Below are 22,763 nucleotides of genomic sequence, written 5' to 3'. Positions count from 1 at the left end.
TGAAGGTAAAGCTTTATCAGCTTTATCATCCATATAAGTACATTATCATGAAGGTAAAGAAACAGTGGAAAAAGTAAATGGATGGGAAAGAGGGCAATAGTATTATTGGTCACAAACCAGTGTAAAATCTAATCCTAAAATCCTCTGACTGGTCTTAAGGGTTTTATTTTTGGAGACCCCTCCCCCATCTCTTCCATTAAATTCCCATTGCCACCCTGAATCTTAGTTCATATTACCATCACCTCTTTTCCTATTTTAAGGTTTTGTTAAGCAGTTATGCATAGAATATCAGACTTGTAAGAGATCTGTGTGGGCATTTGCTTTGATTGATGCTAAGAGATGAATGACAAGTGGTCAGGAAGACTTTGGTATAAAACCTCCAAACTTCAAATTTCCTGAAACATACCTTCATTTTGTTATGGCTCTAAATCTGGGGATATTTTCCCTTATATCTAAAATCTGTCTATTTACAACTCAGGCTTCCTCTCATTTTTATCTTCTTCAGGATAAACATTCCCAGTTACTTTAATCAATTAAAAAATTAAAAAATCATAAAAGGGTCCCTGCTTTCTCCTTCCAAGCCATTTTTCACAAAACTGTCTAATATATAAAAACTGGACTTTATTTAGCAGACTCCTACTTTCTGCAAGGTAATTTCTAAATTTAGTACCCAGGTCCTCTCCAGTCTAATTAAAACTCTTTCCAGTATTATTTCACGTAGTTACCTTTTCACAGTTTATATTATAATGAATCTCATCCCTGATGTCAACTCCCATTCTCCCATGCTCATGTTCTCACTAGGTAATTTTCCACATCTGGAACATAAGATAAGGCATTACAAAAATAAATATGGATGAAGATAGACTGTGATGTTTTCCAGACTGTCACAAAAATTTACAAACAAAAACCCCTCTGTGAGGAGGGGGACAAAAAATTATCCCAATTTTGCAAAAAAAAAAAAAATTGAAATGAGCTTCAGTAGTTTATGCAGAGTCACACAGAAAATAAGTGGCAGACTGGTACTCAAATTCACATGTTCTATATTCAAAGTCAGTGGTATTTTTTTTTCTTTTGACATTCGTAGGCCAAGGATGGTTAGCTGAAATTCATTGCTCCCCAGCTTATAGCTGGAATATTTCTGGGAGAGAGAGAGAGGGAGGGAGGGAGAGAGAGAGAGAGAGAGAGAGAGAGAGAGAGAGAGAGAGAGAGGTCATACACGTGGTATAATTTCAATACTTTCCTAGAAACCTCTCAATTAGAACCTTGATTTTTATTCTGGGGAATCTAGTTTTATATCCACTTTAAGGCATCATAAGAAGTCTTGCTGTATCTATGATGTTATATTTTTAAATATTATATAATGAAATTTTAGAATTGGAAGCTGTTACTAACATCAAAACACTGGGAAATTTCAAGCAAAATGGTTCTCTTTGCTTTCTAAGACAATCCTTTTTATTTCTGGGACATTGATTTCAAAATAGGTAAATCTACAGCTTCCACATTTAAATTATCAATACAAATGCAATATAGGCTACAATGGACATAGTTATTCATCCTTTCAATGTTAATTTGTAACTACTTCCTTCCCTGCCTCCTTCAAAAGATGGAACCAACAATTCCAGGTTATTTATAACTTTTTCTTTGTTAAAAGTAACCAAGTCTGGTTTGGGTCATCTGATTCAGTGCCCAAGAAGGAACTTTGACACCTGTAAAGCATTTCACAATAAAACTACTTTTTTCCTGAATGTTCTTAGAATAATAAGATGACATTTAAAGCATTCATACAAGTTATTACCGCATTTGAAAATGTCTTGTGAAAATCAAAGGTTTTAAAGCTGTGGACCATAAAATTCCCTTGCCTAGCTTTTAGTATTACCCTATAAACATTTTGCCCCTTCTGTTCTCATGATGACCTTAGGTGGGCTGTCTACAGCTAAGTAGAAAAGGACAAGGACAAAGCTGGGAATAACTGGAAATGTGTGAGGAAGGCAAGCAACTTGAGTTTATATATTGGTGCATAAACAGTGGGGAGAGATATTCTCATTGACTCCCTAAATAAATCTGTAGAGTGTATGGGGGAAGTGGACTGGGGAAGTGGAGGAAGAATTGGTGATATGTTCATTTTAATATTTTTTCTTTCCAGATGAAGATAGCCATCATTCTTAAGTCCTAGGTTTCTTCTCTTTCATTTTTAAGGTTCATTGCAGCATTCAGAGATGATGAGGTTGTAGGGGTACTCTTGGAAACATGGTACTAATGAGGCCAAGGTCATGGGTTCAGTGTCGATATGAGGCAGCTAGCTTGACTTGGTTTCATGGCTACAGGCCACATCATTAACCTCGCTAGCCAGATTGCACATTCAAGCCATCGATCACAAGCACGACATGGTGAGAGAGTGTAGTTGGCTTGGTTCACATCCATCCCCACTACAAGACAGCTCACAGTGTGGGCTCAGTGACAGTGGGTCAGGAATTTCATCCCTGTATGAGAACAGACTCTTAGTTACTATGTACAAAACAATAGAGGCCCCTGACTGTTCACTCTTGGGTTTGTTGAGTATTTAACTAGGAAGCTGACTTCTACTCTAAGACCCAGTTCTCCTGTGGCATTGTGACAAATGCCGCTTCCCCCAAAGGCAGCTTGTGGCTGTAATTAATAGCAAAGAATCACAAAATGCCAGGTGGCTAAAGTGATTCCCCAAAGTACCATTGAAGAGGCTTAAACCACTGATAATGACATAAGGTTGGCGATCCACCGTCACAGTCACATAAGATTATGCGTCTGCCTGTGTTCACACACTATGTATTCTGTCTGAGCTGTCATTTTATACAATGTAAAGCAATGCTTACCCTGAACTGTTTTCTCAGACCTTTCATCTCTGTAAATCAGCCTAGGAAATGAAAAATACCGGCAGAACACAATTTAAACATATACCATTCATAGGATTGTGTTGAGTGAAGCTACTTTCACATCCTAGGAGAAAATTTAGAAAAAAAGAAAATCTGGCTAATTTGTATTAAATCGATTCTACCAAAGTATAAATTATAAATTGAAAGATGGATTTCCGTGAACTGCTTCTACTGGAATCAACCTGCATGTTATGCTTATGTCGATAGTTTATATAATAACTAGCTCTTATTTGAGGAGACTCTCTCTCTCTCTCTCTCTCTCTCTCTCTCTCTCTCTCTCTCTCTCTCTCTCATTTCTTTCCTTTCTTCCTCCTGCCAAGATAACTAGTCAATTTCCACCAATTTTATGTGGAAATAATCACTTCTTTCTTGAAATATCCATTTAAGTCATGTTTCTGATCATTTAAACAAAGCCTGCACTATGCCAAAATATTTTTTTTTGAAAATGGAAATGTCCCAGAAATCTATTGGTCATAGATATCCATTTGACTAATCTTTACATCTTGATCCTCTTCTCAGCAATTATAGTCATATTTCCTTTTGATTTGTTTTTTCTCCAGTGATTGACTAAATATTATTAGGGACTATTATTAAAATATTAAATATGCATACTATACTAAAGGGAATAGTAATAATAATAGTCAGCATTAATATAGGATTTTAAGTTTTGTATAATGCAAACCTTATAATTATATCCTAAAAAAAACCTCTTGAGAGGTAAGTCCTATTTTCATATGAAGATATTCAGGCTCAGTTGAGGTTCTTTAATTTGTTAATGATCACCTAATTAGTAAGTATCTGAGACTGGATTGGGACTCAGATCTTCCTATCTCTAAGTTTAAATTCATTGTTAATGTATTCAGTGAATAGCACACTGGACCTGTTGTTAGGAAGATCTGAATTCAAATGCTATCTGTCATTTGCTAGGTTTGTGATCTTTAAATAGTAATTTGTTTTATTTGCCTTTGTTTCCTCATCTGTAGAATGCCATCTACCTCTTCCCTTGGGCGGGGGGGGGGGGTGTAGAGGTGGAAGTTGTGAAACTCAAATTAGATAATTTTTTTTTTGTTATCTGATTGTTCCTGATCTCAAATGGAAAAGGGTAGAGGAGGTTGTCCATATAGTCCTATATACTGCCAAAAAGATTATCAGAAACTAATGCTTCACAGGTTGTCTATAGGGCATGTACCTTTGTTAATTGTCTTCAGACCAAATGATTTTTATTATTTGAGACTAAGACTTTCTACTTTGACCCAACTAGAACACAGCTGCCACTCATGAACTTGGCCCCATTGTTGTCTACTTGAAAGTTTAGACATGCTCTATTTTTCTTCTTTTCTTAAAGCCAGATCACTTTTTCTGATACAACTTATTGGCTCCTCACTTTCAGACACTTACTTGTAGTTTGACTTAGTGTGGACTCCCAATCTGCTATTGTTCTCCTGCAGCTCAGAATTAATATCAAATGATACTCAGCTTCCTGAATAGTAGGTCTACATACCTGTATCTCTACGTGCAAATTTTTTGGCCTGTTACTATTTTCCAGTAATCACTGGCTATAGTATTGGCACAAAGCTCTATGGGAGCAGAGATTTAAATAGACCAGTTCTGTCTATCAGCAGAACCCAGGGGAGTGGTGCTTGCCTATTTCACCTTAGAAAAATAAGAAACCAGCAAATAGTTTCCACTTGCTTTTGCTTAGCATTGCTTCATATCTGGCCACCATGACTCATGGGATTTATCTAATATAAATTAGTTGTCCTGGGGCAGCTAGATGGCACAGTGGATAAAGCACTGGCCCTGGAGTCAGGTGGACCTGAATTCAAATTCACTTCAGACACTTAATAATTACCTAGCTGAGTGATCTTGGGCAAGTCACTTAACCCCACTGCCTTGCGAAAAAAACAAAAATTTAAAAAAAAAATTAAAAATCAATTGTTTATCTGCCAATATAATGGTGTAACTTGCTGAAGACAAATCAATGGTTTAAATGACTGAAACAATTCTGATGTCAGGGTCTGCTGAGGGAACCAATCAACTCAAGAATCTTAGTCTCAGATGGGATATGGGAGTAGAAGAGAGGAATGGATTTGAGAAAGGGAGAATAGAAATATCATCATAATAGAACCAAAGATATCCAAAAGCAGAGAAGGAAATCATTCTGGGAACGAGAAACTCTAAAATGAGAACCAGAGAGTGCAGAACACTAGCTAAATTATTGATCCTAAGTGAAGGAACTTAGGAAGGTACTTTTCTGGTGATGGTTAATTTGAATTCCTATCACCTACAGTTTGCTTTATGTGCAAAAGCTATCATATTAGCTCTATAATTTGCTATATCTGGTGGAATGCTTAAAATATATATTTGAGAACTGTGGGGGGGATTTCTTTCTTCTCTAGATCAAGGGTGGGAAAACTTTATCTCTACCAAGGACAAATTAGATATTTTTAACATCATTCACAAGCTCTATTTGGTCAAACATTTAATTAATTTATTCCTAAGAAGCTACTAGATTTATTGAATTTTGAGTTCAACCTGCAATTTCCCTGGCAATGCCAGACCAATAAAGCCCTCATTGGCAGATAAGCCTTAAAGTAGCCCACAAAAGGTCAGGAATATCAATTAAGGAGGATTTAAGCAATAAGTACCTACCATGGAGCAGAATCTGTGCTGGGCTTCACAAATATTATTTCATTTGATTCTCACAATATACCTTGGGAGGTAGGTGTTATTATTATTATTCATATTAAATAGTTGAGGGAACTGGTGTAGATATGAGCTATTCCTTATCAAGCTAATAACTGTCCGAAACTGGACGCAACCTCTACTTTGGGTAGAAGTTGATTTGTCCTTTGGAAAAAAAGGATTTTCCTTTGGAAAAAAAAGTTGGTCCTAAATGGGATTCCAGTAGTCTTTGTATACTTCTTAGAGTCAGTGATATCAAATATAAAATGGACTATCAAATATAAAATGTAGTATCAAATTAAACAAACCACTGCTATAATGAGACTTGATTTACATGCAATTGCTTAAAACAGAGCAAACCTGGAAATAAGGGGATAGGGAATATAATTGTAGGATCAGGTGGTTATGAGAGTAGTCTGTATCAAGTCATAACAACAAGTATTTATTAAGTGACAATTTTATCATTGGCATTGTGTTAGATGCTGAAATATAAAGACAAAAGATAATTACTGATCTTTAAAGAATTCTTGGACTGTAGACTAAAACAGTTGGAGAAAATATTCGAGATTGATCTGATAGACTCACAAGAAGCTCCTATATTTCTAATGTCAGATGAATTTTCTATAAACATAACTCAAGACAAGAATAATTTAGGAAATATGAATTTAGAATGTATCAAAATCTTCCTTCTGTTCAAAAATGACATCACATACTTTTGGCACTTCTTTTTCATGTTGAAGGTCAATGTCAATACTCTTTCCAATCTCTTTTATCAAGAAGATTGTGTCAAATATGTTACTTTTGATTTTTGGAGTTCATGTAATATTTGAAGATCCTAGTATTACAATTTTGTTTCACATATTACTTTTAATCAGATTGAAACTGAGTTTTATTTAAGACAAGTACCCTCTGGCAGTTTTGGGAAGAAGTTGGCATTAATTAGAATGTTAAAGGCAGGCAAAGAATAAGAAAAAAATCTCAAGGAGTAATACTTTTTATTTTTATATTACTTTACCTCACTTTTTCTTTGCTATGTAGTAAAATGTTTGAGAAAATGGGGAAAATTTATTAATTTCTAAAATATATGAAGAAAATTTAAAAGCAGAGCAATGGGGAAAGGGGAAAAATCTATTCCTCAATTTGACCTTAGATTCTTTCTCTGTTGTGATTGCTCATTATTGGCAATATATATGCAACAGATAATAAATAACCAAGATGAGGAATTATTTATCTATAATGATGCTCTTTTTCAGTTCTCAGCATATGAACTGAATTGCTCTATGAATTCATCAGCAATATTGCTTGATTCAGTTTTCTTCTAATCTCTTACCATTCATCGTCAGATCTTATGTTCTGATGTTTATAAATGTATGTTGCCATTAAAAAGAAAAGATCTGTAATGACCTTAATAGAGGTGGTTATGTTGTACAGTAGAACAAGCACTAGTTTTGATGCTTAATACCTATGACTTTGGGCAAGTTATTTAACTTCTATGGGTTTAAGTTTCCTCATTTCTAAAATGAAACAGATCAAGTGACTTCAGTAGTCTTGTCAAAGGTCAAAATCTAATATTTTAATATGACAAAATGAGTGCTACAATACCTCCTGCACTCTGATATAAATGTCCTTTTTATATGTAGAGTTTTAACTTCTCTCTGTTAGAGACAGACAGGGTACATTTGTTCTCCAGAGTTGTAGGGATTCACTTACAGATTTGGGCTATTTTTCCCCATTGCAACCAGTTTGAGCATCTTTGGTTTTGTTCTCCTTGCTATTAACTATTTAATATTGTTTTTTACAGAGGGATATTTTCTTCCAATATCTAGAAAAATCAAAAGCACAAACATTTCCCCTAAAAACTTGGAAGCACACTCTTCATATATCTTACATATATCTTATAATTTTTCAGAATCAGCTCCTATTTCTCAGTTCTAATTTTTATTATGAATCCTGCCATATTTATATTCAAATGTTATATCATGCCAAATGTTTGTTTGTTTGTTTTTTGATTTTTGATTTTTGCAAGGCAATGTGGCTAAGTGACTTGCCCAAGGCCACCCAGTTGGGTAATTATTAAGTGTCTGCACTTAATAATTAAGTGTCTGCACGGATTCGAACTCAGGTCCTCCTGACCTCAGGGCCAGTGTTCCATCCACTGGCTCACCTAGCTGCCCCTACTACCAAATGATTCTTACCCCAGTTACCTATGAGTCATGTCCAAAATGTCACAAAAAAATCACTCTTTGAACCTCAGGGTTTTTAGACTATATTGATTTCAAAACTCATAATACCCTGAATTTCCCAGAGGATAGCTCTCCTAACCTTTCAAAACTCACAAGTTTTGAGCCTCTAATTCCTCTACTTAAAATAGAATAGACTAAAGGTAAGGAACTGAAACCAACTTCACATATCACCATATAGATTTCAAAAGTCCTAAGGATCTCTCCTTATGCAATATGGAACTGTTGCCAAAGAGCAATAAGGATGTTCATGGCCAAGCATTTCTTATTCTAGGTCTACATCCAGAAAAAAAATCATTAAAAATGAGAAAAGTCCCACCTGTTTCAAAATATTCAGTATCATCTCTTATGAGACGTTATAGGCAAGTAACAAAACCAAGAGATAGAAATCAAAGGTTATGAGTCAAGGCTTCTCCTAATTATGTGGTTAGCAGACCCAAACAAACCAGTTACTGAATGTTTACACAGACTCCAAAGATTCTCAAGTATCCTGCCATCATATTTCACCATGATTCTCCCAGAGATAGGCTTCTATCCTATTCATGAGGGAAACTTAGAGGTTCTCTCAGCATATCTTAGTTGTTGTTAAATATATGTGCTGTCTCCTTTTCTTCTCAGAAATAGTCATATCTATTTTCCATATGTTGTTTTTTATTTTAATTTTTGCCAATCTATCCCAACTACTCTCATCAAATCTGGTTATTAAAAAAATTGAATGTAACCTAAAAAATAATACTGTGGCTAATTTTCATCTTATCCATATTTAGAGGGGTGTGTGCATATGTGTGTGTGTTTGTGTGCATACACACATGTTCTGTGTTTGTTCTGCAGGTACCAGAAATGTCCTATGAGTCTCAAGTCAAACACTTCCAGCTACTTCTTGTAATCCTACCTCCCCCAATCTCTTCTCAATAATTGAGCTTTCAAAATAAATATATTTAAAAGATGATATTGTAGTTATTTGTTATTGTACATTTAGATTCTACCTACCCCTTTTGCAATGAGATCTTATTTTGGGGATATGTTCTTTTTAAGTGCAAGGCTAACCATAAAGTACTATCTTGGTTTTTCATTAAAACAATGCACCCACACATTAACATTATGGCTATAGAATGCCTATTTTGGGTCAATTATATCATTTACATGGGGAAAAGAGAATATCTCCCTTTCCTTTACAAAACAGGAGAAAAGGTATTTCCTTTTGATCAGTCTGTAAGCAATCTTTATACACTACTCAAATCAAAAGAAAAAGAAACTTTGACTAAATTTAAAAACAAACAAGCAATTTTATTTCAATTAGAATGATTCAAAATATTTTATTATTGTTGTTAAAAATCACAATAAAATAACCATGATAATTATAAATTATAGAGTTAAGATTTCCACATTTTAGATATTTTATATATTTGATACAACTACCCTAGAAAGTAGATGCTATGATTATTTATATTTTACAACTGTAGAACCATACAGAAAAAAGAGTTATATGACCTGCCTAGGGTCACAGAATTAGTAAATATCTGAGGCATAATTTAAAATTAAAATGTATTAGGTAACAGAGAGTCACTATAAATAAACAGTTATAATGATTTTAAGTCATAAGTCTTTTTTGCAGGTTTACTAGCTTGTTACAAATAGCAACAAAAGTAAACTGACAAAACAAAAGTAAACATTTTAAAGGTTCATGTTCTAAAATTTTAAATGTTTTATGTTTATTATTAAAATCCAAAATAACCACCATCTTGTCCTTTTAGATCATTATAATGGACTTTCAAACTTTCTAGAAATTTGTATCAATTACTGTTCAAAACTCAAAGTATTATATTTGTAATCCTAGGCCTAATATGATTCAAATTATTAAATTTTTTATATATTCATGGTAGATTAGATGTCACTTAACAATAAAAAGTCGAAGGAATATAGATCAGGTAATCAAAGTGGTCAAGATAGTACCAATCCATAATTCGGAAGTGACACATGTGATATATGAAGCTAAAATTAAAAATATATAATATTACTCAAATTTTATTAAAAATGAAAATATAGGGGCAGCTAGGTGGTGCAGTGGATAAAGCACCGGCCCTGGAGTCAAGAGTACCTGGGTTCAAATCCAGTCTCAGACACTTAATAATTACCTAGCTGTATGGCCTTGGGCAAGCCACTTAACCCCATTTGCCTTGCAAAAAACCTAAAAAAATGAAAATATAAAAGAAATTTAAATAATTTTCCTTCAGATATATTTTTCAGATATTTTGTAGCATTTTTACTTCTAGGGGGCCACTATGAGGCACAGTGGATAGAGCACCAGCCATGGAGTGAAGAGTTTCTGAGTTCCAATCAAGTCTCAGACACTTAGTAATTATCTTCTAGCTGTGTGATCTTGGGTAAGTCACTTAACTCTATTGCCTTACAAAAACAAAAAATAAAAAAAATTACTAAAGTTACTAAATTAAATTCCATATGTACATCCTCATTGTAGTCAGGGAGGGTAGCCTAAAAATAGTGCTAGATCTGAATCAGTGAATTCAAAACTATCTTCAGTCAATTATTACTGTCTTTCTTAACATGCTTTGCCTCAGATTTCTTATCTGTAAAATGAGCTGGAGAAGAAAATCTGAAAACACTCCAATATATTTATGAAGAAAAATCCAAACCTGGTCCCAGAGAATCATACAAGACTGAATTCATTGAAGAACAATATCTATATCTGCATCTTTATCCATGGATGTACATATGCACATTTATATATGTCCAAGATCATACAGCTAGGTAAGTATTGTCTGAGGCCAGACTCTTGAATCTAAGTTGTCCTGACTCCAGAGTCAGTGCTCTATCTCCTGAAAATAGAATGTTTTCTTGATAGCACAGACTCCATCATAAATGTTTGGTGTCACCAGTATCTTGTACAATGCCTGGCTCACAACTGACTAAACAACAACAAATTTACATGCTATATTCTCTCTCTCTCTCTCTCTCTCTCTCTCTCTCTCTCTCTCTCTCTCTCTCTCTCTCTCTAACATGCAGAATATTTATGTGTAGATTATAGCATAAATATGTGTGTGTGCTTATCTATGTGAATGTATAGTATAAATTAAAAACTGGTCTACTATTTTCTACCAGTTTCAGTGTTTAATAAAGGAAATAAGCTAGTAAAAAACTAGAATAAATGGTTATCAGAATAATTCTAATTGAGAGAACATGGACAAGATGTGGTTACCAATTAGAGATTACATCAGTGTTTTTGGAAGGTTAGAATGCCCTTGGCAAGTGCAGAGGCTAACACTCATTGGTAATTGGAAAGAAACCTCATGCTGACAGATTAACAGTTCATACTACAACTTTTGCATGAATATATACATAGGCACAGTGGGTCAGAAATTCATCTGATGTGGCTCATGTGCCATTAAACCTTGGAAAAAAGTTCTGTGGGATGACAGTTAATACTTCCCTAAATGTTGCACTTTAACCACATTTTTATGTTTGCAAAAGTGTCATCCAAAATTTCAACTACTGTAAATTATTTCACTAACTGAAATGTTTGGAGAAATCAATATATTTAGAAGTTTAAGTGAATGACTCAAATCAAAATTGGATCAGGAATCAGTAAAGACTCTGAAATACACTAGTCTTATGATCTTCTTGGTATATAACATATGTTTTCCCCAGACAACTCTCAAAGACTATAAATTTAGAGAAAAGCTGTCAATATGCTTTGGTAAGATGAAGAAATTGCAAAATTTTTATGTCTACATTTTACATATTATTATAACCAAATTTCACTTGATAATGGCATGCACAACTCATATTTTAACATAAAATTTGTGAATATTTCATATTTATTGTCTTTTTTGATTCTCATAACAACTCTGTGATATATTTTTATGTCTTTTTTTACTAGCAAGGAAAGAAGACTTAAAGAGGTAAACGACTTCTCTAGGGTGACCTAGATATTAAGTGCCTAAAATGTTAGATCATCTTTGTTCCATGTCCAGTATTGTAGTCTTTGCAACCCCTGCCCAAGCAGTCTAAAAACATAACTGACATTCAAAAAAATCTTTTGCATATGTCATCTAATTTTATCTTCCCCATAATACTAGTAATTATTAATGAAATTGATGATAAACAGAATGTCAATGTAACCATACTTAGAAGCTTCATTAAATAAATAAACAAGCAACATTGCTTCCATTGTTATTTCTTTATACCTTTCTTATTATAGATGAATTGATGAGAAGCCTATAATTTTCATTGATTTAATATTCTATTTGAAAGAATGAAAAGTCACTAATAATATAAAATACAAATATAAGTACCAATGTGATATATGTGAGTAGAGATTTTGTTTTACAATTAAACTTGATATTACCTCTTTGGGGCATTCAAAGAATCTGACCTTGACATATTGTCTTTTATGTTTCTTTGAAACAGTTAAATATTCAAGTCTAAAAGCACAAATAAAAATATGAAGATAAAAAGGTTTTTGTTTAGTTGGAATCTAATTAGCAAAGAAACCCTAGAGAAAATAATACACTGGGTAAGGACAAAAATTGATATACCACTATGGGGAAGTTAGCAGTCTTACGGAAACTCCAGATCTATATTTATTGATATATGCTTAGCTAAGTTGTCTTGTGGGAAAGGAGAATAAAAAGTAAATCTGGATGTAAAGTCTTCAGTGTTTCAATAGATAATGGATTCTGTTACATTATAGACAAAAAGAGATTAATACAAGTAATAAAAATATTAATTTCCTTTTGTAATATGTTAATATGCATGCTATTTATTATCTTTATGTTGATATATTTTAGATCTAAACAAGTCAGTTTATTCATATTCATGAAATTCTCATTTGCAGTACTTCTCAATGGAAACTTTTGGAAAAATAATAATAATAATAATGTTAATAAAAGGACAAATCTATATCTTCTAACATAAACATATTATTATATTAAATGTATAACTTCCTATTTTATATCTCACTTATTTACATCTATATCATTATAAATCTATATCTGTAAGAGTTTCAATATCAACCATCAAAAATTGGCTTAATGTGTGATTTTCCTCTTGGAAGTATTTAATTTATGATATTTTTATGCCTTAGCATAGCATTCAGCTGAGGAAGCAGTGTAATAGCAGCAGCCGCAACAGTAGTAGTAGTAGTAGTAGTAGTAGTAGTAGTAGTAGCAGTAGTAGCAGTAGTAGTAGTAGTAGTAGTAGTAGTAGTAGTAGTAGTAGTAGTAGTAGCAATAGCATTATCAGTGACAGTAATATCAGGAATAGCAGTAACAGTAGCAGTAGCTATAGGAGGAGAACAGCACAGCAGCAGAATACTTTATGCCATCTCATTTGATTCATAATTATATCCCTAACTACATTATCTTTCAGAGAATATTTTTGTTTATAGACACACCATAATGGCTTAAGTAACAGGGACCTTCTATAATACCCATCATTCCTTCAGATCTAATCAGGTGACTAGGACTTTGAGAAAACTGAATTTGGCAGGATAACAAACAATACTGCCATAAATGCCACATAATAAGCACATGTTTATCTTTGCAGAAATGTTATTCTTTAAACTTCAAAACAAAATTTCAACTATTATGAATTAATTCACTGACTGAATTTCACTTCAGGGTCATCATTAATGCTTAAAATTTAATGATTTATTTTCCCCAGTTACATGTGAAAACATTGTTAAGCTTTCATTCTGAAAAAACTTTTGAGTTCAAAATTGTGTCCCTTTATTCTTCTCCAAGTCCCCTCATTGAGTAAGCAAGCAATTTGATATAGGCTTTCAATGTGTGGTCATACAAAACATTTTCATAATAGTCATGTTGTGAAAAGAAACATAGATTTCTCCCCTCTCAAAAAATAAGAAAAAAGAAAGCTGAAGAAAAGGAAATTAAAATAATTTACTTCAATCTTTATTTAGAAACATTAGATCTTTCTCTGGGAATGGATGGTATTCTTCATCATAGGTCCTTCAGAGTTGTCTTAGAGAATTGTATTGCTGTAAAAAGTCAAGTCATTCACAGCTGGTCATTCTGCAATATTGCTTTTACAGTATATCCAGTACATTGCATTTTGCATAAGTTCTTATAAGATATTCTAGGTTTTCCTGAGGTCATTCTGCTTGTCATTTCTTTTGGCTGGGTAGTATTCCATAATGATCAAATCACAGAATTTATACAGCCCCAACTGATGGGCATTTTCTCAATTACCAATTCTGTGCCACCAAAAAAGACTTGGTATAAATATCCTTTTACACAAAGTTATTTTTCTATTTTATTTTTCATCTCTTTTGAGATGCAGACCTAGTAGTAGTATTGCTAGGTCAAAGGTTTTAATAGCCTTTTGTGCATAGTTCCAAATTTCTCTAGAGAAAGGTTGAAAGTGTACAACTTCACTAACAATGCATTAATGTCTCATTTCCCCCCCTATATCCCTTCCAACATGTTTTTTTCTTTTTCTGTACTATTAACCAATCTAATAGGTATAAGGTAGTACATCAGAACTGTTTTAATTTGCATTTCTCCAATCAATAGTGAGAACTTTAGAGTTTATTTTCTATGGCAATAGATAATACTGACAACCTCATCAGAAAACTCTCCATTTCCTATGATCATTTATCAAATGGAGAATGGATCTTAATTTTGTAAATTTGACTAAGTTCTCTATATTTTTGAGAAATGAGGACGTTATCAGAGAAACTTAAGTCAGAATTTTTTTCAACAGTTTCTATTGCTAACTGTATTTCTCTCCATCCTCTTTTTTACCATCATTTATTCTATTCTCTCTCTCCTTTTAGTCTGCAAAAGTGTTTTGCTTCCAATTAGAACCTCCCCTTTTCTCTTATGCCCTTCCCCTCCTATTTTCCTATAAGGTAAGAAAGATTTTTTTGTAACCAATTGAATGTGTATATTATTCCTTCTTTGAGACAATTCTGATGAGAGTAAATTTTACTCACTCCCTCTTCACCTACTCTCTCATTCACTCCAATGTAAAAGCTTTCTATTGTTTCTTATGTGAGATAATTTATTCAATTCTACTTCTCACTTGCCCTTTCCTCTATCACTCCATAATTTTATTTTTTGAATATCATATTTTCATATTCATTTGTACCCACTGTCTATAGATATATATTCCTACTAACTTCTCTAATTATGAGATAATTCATATGAGTGACAAGTATCATCTTCACATGCAGGAATATAGACACCTTAAAATCATTAAGTCCTTTATGCTTATCTTTTGATGCTTTCCTAGAATCTTGTATTTGGAAATCATATTTTCTGTTCATCTTTTTGTAAGGATAGCTTGAAAGTCCCTTATTTGTCTTTGGTTTCTATGGGCTGAAAAGTCTGGCACCTGCACCTGCTACCACTTATTCAGTAGCTCCAGGTCTGCTCTGCTCCTGGTTTTGCTATATCTGCACTGGTTTGTGCTCTCTCACCTTGACACAACAGTCCTTCCTGTAGATCTTCCAAGTTGTCTTGGGCTAAAACATTGTTTCACTCCCTCATTTTGTGAATTATGATGCTCCAAAATTTCTTTTGAGTTATTATTTAATGGTTTTTGGAGTGGTTTTGGAGTGAAGTAGTTCAGTGGAATTCCTGCCTTATCTCTATCATCTTGACTCGTCCTCTCCAGTATCATCATTATTTCCATTCAAAGTTCAAGTGTCTTGTCTCCAAGCCACCATTCCCAAGTACATCCATAATATTACTCTTTTTTTGTTTTGCTTGAGTATATATACATATATGCACATAAGTATATATGTACATACATGTCTATATACATAAACATGTTCACACATACATATCCTATATACATGTTGCAGTAAATAGTTTGATTTTTGTCTCTGGGGCCTATAACAGTATAATATATATGAAAGCCTTACAATAACTTCTTTTTTGTCTCTTTTTTCTTTATTTAATAAACTATTTATTTTTCCAACTACACATTAAAATAATTTTCAGCATTCATTTTTCTTGTACAGTTTTGAGTACCATATTTTTCTTCCTCCCTCCCTTACATGCCCACTTTCCTTGACATGGAGTTATCTAATAAATATTATACATTTATAGCTATGTTAAACATATTGTCATATTTATCATTTTATGAAAGAAGCAGAAAAAGGGGGGGGAACCAGGTGAGTTGGAAAAAAACTAAAACAAATTTTTAAAATTGAAAATAATTTCCTTGATCTGTATTCAGGCTGCATAATTCCTTTTCTGGATGAGAATGGTATGTCCCATCAGAAGTCCTTCAGAATTATTGTGGATTAGTGTGTTGTTGAGAAGACTAAGTCCATCATACCTGACACAATATTCTTTTGGTTCTGATCACTTTACTTAGTTCATGCATGACTTTGTCTTTCTGAAGTCTGCCTACCCATGATTTCTTACAAAACAATAATGCTCCATCACATATATACCACAATTTGTTCAGTCATTTCACAATTGATGGACATCCACTCCATTTTCAATTCTTTGCCACTACAGAAAAGAGTTGCACAAATAGTTTGTACTTGTGTTTTTTTTTTTTCTTTGTTATGATCTCTTTAGGATATAGACCTAGTAGTGATATTACTGAATCAAAGGGAAGACACAGTATTATCTATTTTGGGTGTGGTTCCAAACTGCTGTTAAGAAAAGTTGGAACAGTTCATAATTCTACCAACAATTCATTAGTGCTTCAGTTTTCCTAAATCCCTTATAACATTGATCATTTTCTTTTTTGCTTACTGTCCAATCTGATAATTATGAGGTGGTTCATCAGCATTTTTTAATTAGTATTTTTCTAATGGATAATGATTTAGAGTATTTTTATATGAATGTAGATAACTTTAATTTCTTCATCTGAAAACTTCTTGTTCCTTTGACCACATATCAATTGGGTGACTTTTAAATGTGACTAAGTTCTCTACAAATTTTAGAAATGAATGCCTTATCAGAAACAGTAAGTTGTAAGAATTGTTTCCCAAATTACTACCTTCCTTTTAATCTTTTAATCCTTTAAATTCATTTTACTTGTGCAAAAACTTTTTTAATTTAATGTAACCTAAATTATACATTTTGTGTTTCATAATGTTCTTTTTTTTCCCTCATTGGTCTTAAACTGCTCCCATTTCCATAGATCTGACAGATAAATTATTCATTGTTCTCCCAACTGACTTAAGATCATCTTTTATGTCTAAATCTTTTACACATTTCAAAATTATCTTGGAATAAGATAAAAAAAATATTGGTCTATGCCTATATACTACCATACTATTTTCCAGTTTTCAAAGTAGTTTTTGTTAAAGTGTTCTCATCTGAGAAGCTGAGGTATTTGAATTTATCAAACATTAAATGACTATAGTAACTTACTATTATATATTTTCTAACTGTTGCATTGGATATAACACTGGCCTTAGAGTCAGGAGAATAGGAGTCCAAATCCAGTCTCAGACATTTAGTAGTTGTGTGACCTTGGACAAGTAACACTTAACATGGTTTTCCTGGCATCCAGTTCTATCCCCAGTTGTCTTGATTAATATCTGGTCACTGAACCTAGATGGCTCTGGAGGAGAAAGTGAGGCTAGTGACTTAGCACAACAGCCCCACATTCAAATCCAATTCATTTGTTTGTCATGCATCATCTCACTAATGACCTGGGCTACTTTGAGAATGAAGGTCAAACATTATTATTATTATTTTCCACCCAGTCTATTCCAAAGATCCATCACTGGTTTTTTTTAGCCAATAACAAGAAGTTTTGATGTCTGCTGTTTTTATAACATAATTTAGGATCTGCTATGATTAGGCCATCTTCCTTTGCATTTTTTCTAATTAATTCCATGGATGTTCTTGATCTTTTGTTCCTCCATATGAATTTTATTATTATTTTTTCTTAATAAAACAATTTTTGATAATGGTCTGGTAATGAATAATTAATTTAATTTAGAATTGCCATTTTTATTAAATTAATTCTGTCTGCGCATGAGAAATTGACATTTTAAAAATTATTTAAATCTCATTTTATTTATGTTTTTATTGTATTTATATATTCTTATATATATTATTTTGTACAAATTATTTTTTATACATTAATAAAATATTCTTGTTTAAGAGTAAACATAATACCCCTTCCCCCAAAAAAATATAGACCCTCATGAACAATAAAGGAAAGGAAAGAGAAAAAAATAAAAATAAATAAAAATAATGTGCTTCAGTCTGTGTTCCAAAACCACTAGCTCTATCATGGGTAGATCACATTCTTTATGATAAGTGCATCACAAAAGATACTGCCATATTTTTCCACCATTTCCATTGTTGATCACAACTCTCTCTCTCTCTCTCTCTCTCTCTCTCTCTCTCTCTCTCCATTCATACTTCCCCACTACCATATACTATATTTTCTCTCTGCTTTCACTCTGTCCGTCTTCTTAAATCTACTGTAGGGTAGCTGAGTGGTGCAGCAGACTGATCAATGGCCCTGGGGCCAAGAGGTCTCGATCCCACATACCACCCCTTAGGCACAGTAACAACCTGACCATGTGGTCCGGGACTGGCCATCCAATCCAAGCCCCTTACAAGAAGTTAAAAAAAAATGTGTTATATCTGATCACTCTCCCCCATGGTCCACCCTCTCTTCCATCACTCACATCCCCCCCCTTCCCCTGTCTCCCTTCTCTCCTTTTTACTCAACATGTCTATACCCCATTGAGTATATATGCTGTTTCTTCTCCAAGCCATCTCTCATGAGAGTGAAGGTTTACTCATTCTTCCTCGCCTTCCCCCCTTCCATATCATTGCAATAGCTCATTGCAATTATAACAAATATCATATTATATGAAATATCTTAGCCTATTCCACCTCTCCTTTCTCTTACTTCCGGTACATTTACCTTTCACCCACTGATTCCATTTTTACAATATATTATATCTTCAAATTCAGTTCTCTCCTATGTTTCATCTATAAAAGCTCCTTCTACCTGCTCTATTAAATGAGAAGTTTCATATGAGTATTATCAGTATCATTTTTCTATGCAGGAATACATGCAGTTCATCATCATTAAGTCCCTCATATTTTCCCCTTCTCCTCCACTCTCTATGCTTCACCTAAGTCCTGTATTTGAATATCAAGATTTCTGTTCAACTTTGGTTCTTTCAATAGGAACAATTGTAATTCCCCTGGTTCATTGAAAGTCCATCTTTTCCCCTGGAAGAGGACATTCATTTTTACTGGTTAGTTGATTCTCAGTTGCATTCTGAGCTCTTTTGGCTTCAGGAATATTATATTCCATGCCCTATGAGCCCTTAATGCTGTTGTTGCTGAGTCCTGTGATCCTGCAGAATTGTGTCCTTCTGGCTGAATGTAATATTTTCTCTTTAACTTGGAAGTTCTGGAATTTGGCTATAATATTTCTGGGGGTTGTTTTCTTTGGATCTCTTTCTGGGGGAGATTGGTGGATTCTCTCAATATCTATTTTTTGCCCTCTGCTTTGAGGATATCTGGGCAATTTTCTTGTAGAAATTCTTGAAAAATGAGGTCAAGGCTCCTTTCCTGATCATGACATTCAGGAATCCCAATAATTTTTAAATTATCTTTCCCAGATTCATTTTCCAGATCAGTTGTTTTTTCAGTGTGATGTTTCACATTTTCTTCTAAATTTTCATTCTTTTGTTGTTGAAGTATTGTATCTTGACTTCTCATAAAGTCAGCGGCTTCCTTTAGCTCCATTCTAGATCTTAAGGATTTGTTTTCCTCAGAGAGCTTTCTTATCTCCTTTTCCAACTGGCCATTTCTGCTTTTAAAAGCATTATTCTCCTCAATAACTTTTTTGAACTGTTTTATCCGTTGACTTATGCTGGTTTTTAACATGTTATTTTCTTCATCATTTTTTTTTTTGGATCTCCTTGACTAAGCTACTGACTTCTTTTTCATGTTTTTCCTCCATCTCTCTCATTTCTTTCCCCAATTTTCCTTCTGTCTCCCTTACTTGATTTTCAAAATTTTTTAAAGCTCTGTCATAGCCTGAGCCCAATTTCCATTTTTCTTGCAGTCTTTAGATGCAGAAGCTTGTACTTCCTCATCTTCATATTGAGTATTTTGAACCTTCTTGGGACCATAGACAATGTATTTCTCAATGGTGTTCCCCTTTTTTATCTGTTTACTCATTTCCCCAGTCTGTGCCTGGTTGGGGTGCTTCCTGAGTTTTGAGTATTATTGGGACAAACCCCGCCCCCCCCGCAAGAATCTCAGTGTGTGAAGCTCTGTCTTCCCTCCTGGCCTGTGAATGACCACAAGCACCCCTCTGCAATGGGGCTGAGGTGGGGTGGGGCTTGCTGTTCTATGGGGTCCTAGACTGTGATCAGGATCTGAATGTGTTCAGAGCCCAGATTCCTGTTCCAGGTACAGAGGACAGACCTCAGAAGTCTCTATCTACTCCCTTATCCTTGGTAGACTGAGCACTCAAGGCACAGTTGTGTGGGGGCTCCTGCTTACTAGCTCCACCTGCTTCCTTTTCCTGGATCTGGGCTGAGGAGGCCACCACTGCTAGCTGAGTGCACTGAGTGCTTGCTCTGGCAGAGCCCCCTCCCTGTTCTTCCAAGTTGTGCCTGGTGCTCCCCGGGGTGTAGAGTGTAGGTCAAGAAACTGCCCCCAGTTCCATGAGCCACCCTGGGGCTGCCTCCAGGAGGCTAAAGTTGCTTCATTCTGGTGGGCCACCCTTCTAACCCCATGGAGTGGAGCCTTTCCACTATTTACCAGGTTATCTTGTTGTAGAGAATTGCCTCACTGGATCCCTCTGTGGGTTCTGTCTCTCAAAAAATTGGTTAGAGTCATAATTTTATGATTTTTGAAATATTATAGAGAGTGCACCTAAGAGAGGCTCTTTTCATGTCACCATCTTGTCTCTGCCCCCTATGTTCCATTTTATTTATGTTTTCACGTAGTTTCTGGTTTATTATGGCAGCTAGACTCTCAAGTATTTTATGTTATCTACACTTACTTTAAATGGAATGTTTCTTTCTATCTCTTGCTGTCATCTTATCCTGGGAATATATAGAAATGATGACTTTTATGGGTTTATTTTGCATCTTGCAACTTTACTAAAGTTGTCATTTGTTTCAAGTATCTTTTTAAATGATTTTCTAGGATTCTCTAAGTATGCCATCATATCATCTGCAAATAGTGAGTTTTCTTTCCTCATGGCCTGTTCTGATTCTTTCAGTTTCTTTTTCTTCTCTTCTGCTACTGCTAACATTTCTCATACAATATTGAATAATAATGGTGATAAAAGGGATAATTGTTTCACCCCTGATTTTTACTGGGAATGCTTCTAGTTTGTTAATGGTTCTAGATAGATAATGCTTTTCATTTTAAGGAAAAACTCCATTTGTTCCCATTTTCTCTACTATTTATAATAGGAAAATTTGCCAAATTTTGCCAAAATTTGTCAAAAGTATCTAATGAATAAAAATCATATAATTTCTCTTAGATTTACTATTTTAATCATATTGATAGTTTACTAACATTGAACCAACCCTGTAACCCTGGTAAGATTCCAACCTGATCATAATTTATTATACAATATTCATTAGGAACATTGGTCTAAATTGTTTTTTTCTCTGTTTTGTCTTTCTTGTACTTAGTTTTCTCCAGATTTATTGCATTTATTCTTTTTAAATTCTATTCACCTTCTTTACTTGTTTTGTGCTTATTTTATGATTTGATTTATCTAATTCTGAGAAAGAGAAATTGAGGTCCCCCACTGGTATATTTTTGCTGCCTATGAATTCCTGCATCTCATTTAGCTTCTCCTCTATGAATTTGGATGCTATTCCACTTGGCACATCTATTGATATCACTTTGTTGTCTATTACACCTTTTAGGAAGGCAGAGCTTCTTTTCTTATCCCTTTTAATGAAGTCTAGTTTTGCTTTTGCTTTTGCTTTTTCTGTGATAAGAATTTCTACCTCCTCTTTTTCTCCCTTTTCAGTTGAAACATAAAATGTTCTGCTTCAGCCTTTTACCTTTACTCTACGTCTATGTCTCTGCTTCAAATGTATTTCTTGTAAGCAACATATTATGGGATCCTATTTCCCCCCTCTTTCTTTAGGTTTTTAGAAGGCAATGGTGTTAAGGGGCTTGCCCAAGGCCACACAACTGGGTAATTATCAAGTGGCTAAGGACGGATTTGAACTCAGGTACTCCTGACTCCAGGGCCAGTGCTCTATCCACTGCGTCACCTAGCTGCCCCTGATCCTGTTTTTTTTTAATCCATTCTGCTATCCACTTCTGTGTTATGGGAAATTTCATCCCATTCACATTTACATTAATAATTTTTTATACATTTTATTTATTTAAGGCAATGGGGTTAAGTGACTTGCCCAAGATCACACCGCTGGGTAATTATTAAGTGTCCGAGGTCAGCTTTGAACTCAGGTTCACCTGAATCCAGGGCCAGTGATTTATCTCCTGCACCACCCAGCTTTTCTCACATCAATAATTTCTAACCCTTTAATACCCTCAATCTTTCTCCCCTTAATTTGTACTTTTCTTTCTTCTTTCATCATGTCCCTTCTCACTAGTTCTTTGCTTCTGTCTACTGCTTCCCTCAATCTACCTTCCCTTCTATAAACCCTCACCATTTTCTTTCATCTTATACATTCTTACTTTACTTCCTTATATCAGTCCTTCCTTCCCTTTCCCCTTTTTTTCCCTGCCTAATTCCTGTAGTTTAAGATAAATTTCTAAACTGAACTGAGTGTATTGTTATTTCCTCATTGATTCAAATCCAATGAAAATAAGATTCAAGAAATTTTCACTCCTTCCCTTCTTTTCCTCTACTGTACTAGATCCTTTGCACCTATTCATATGATGTAATTTACTCCATTATGTTTCTGTTGTCTCAGTACCATCTTTTTTTAATGTCT

This window comes from Macrotis lagotis, chromosome 6 (genome assembly GCF_037893015.1).
Source record: "Macrotis lagotis isolate mMagLag1 chromosome 6, bilby.v1.9.chrom.fasta, whole genome shotgun sequence".
Taxonomy (NCBI): domain Eukaryota; kingdom Metazoa; phylum Chordata; class Mammalia; order Peramelemorphia; family Peramelidae; genus Macrotis; species Macrotis lagotis.
The sequence above is the reverse complement of the archived record's forward strand: the minus strand, read 5'-3'. Positions refer to the sequence as shown.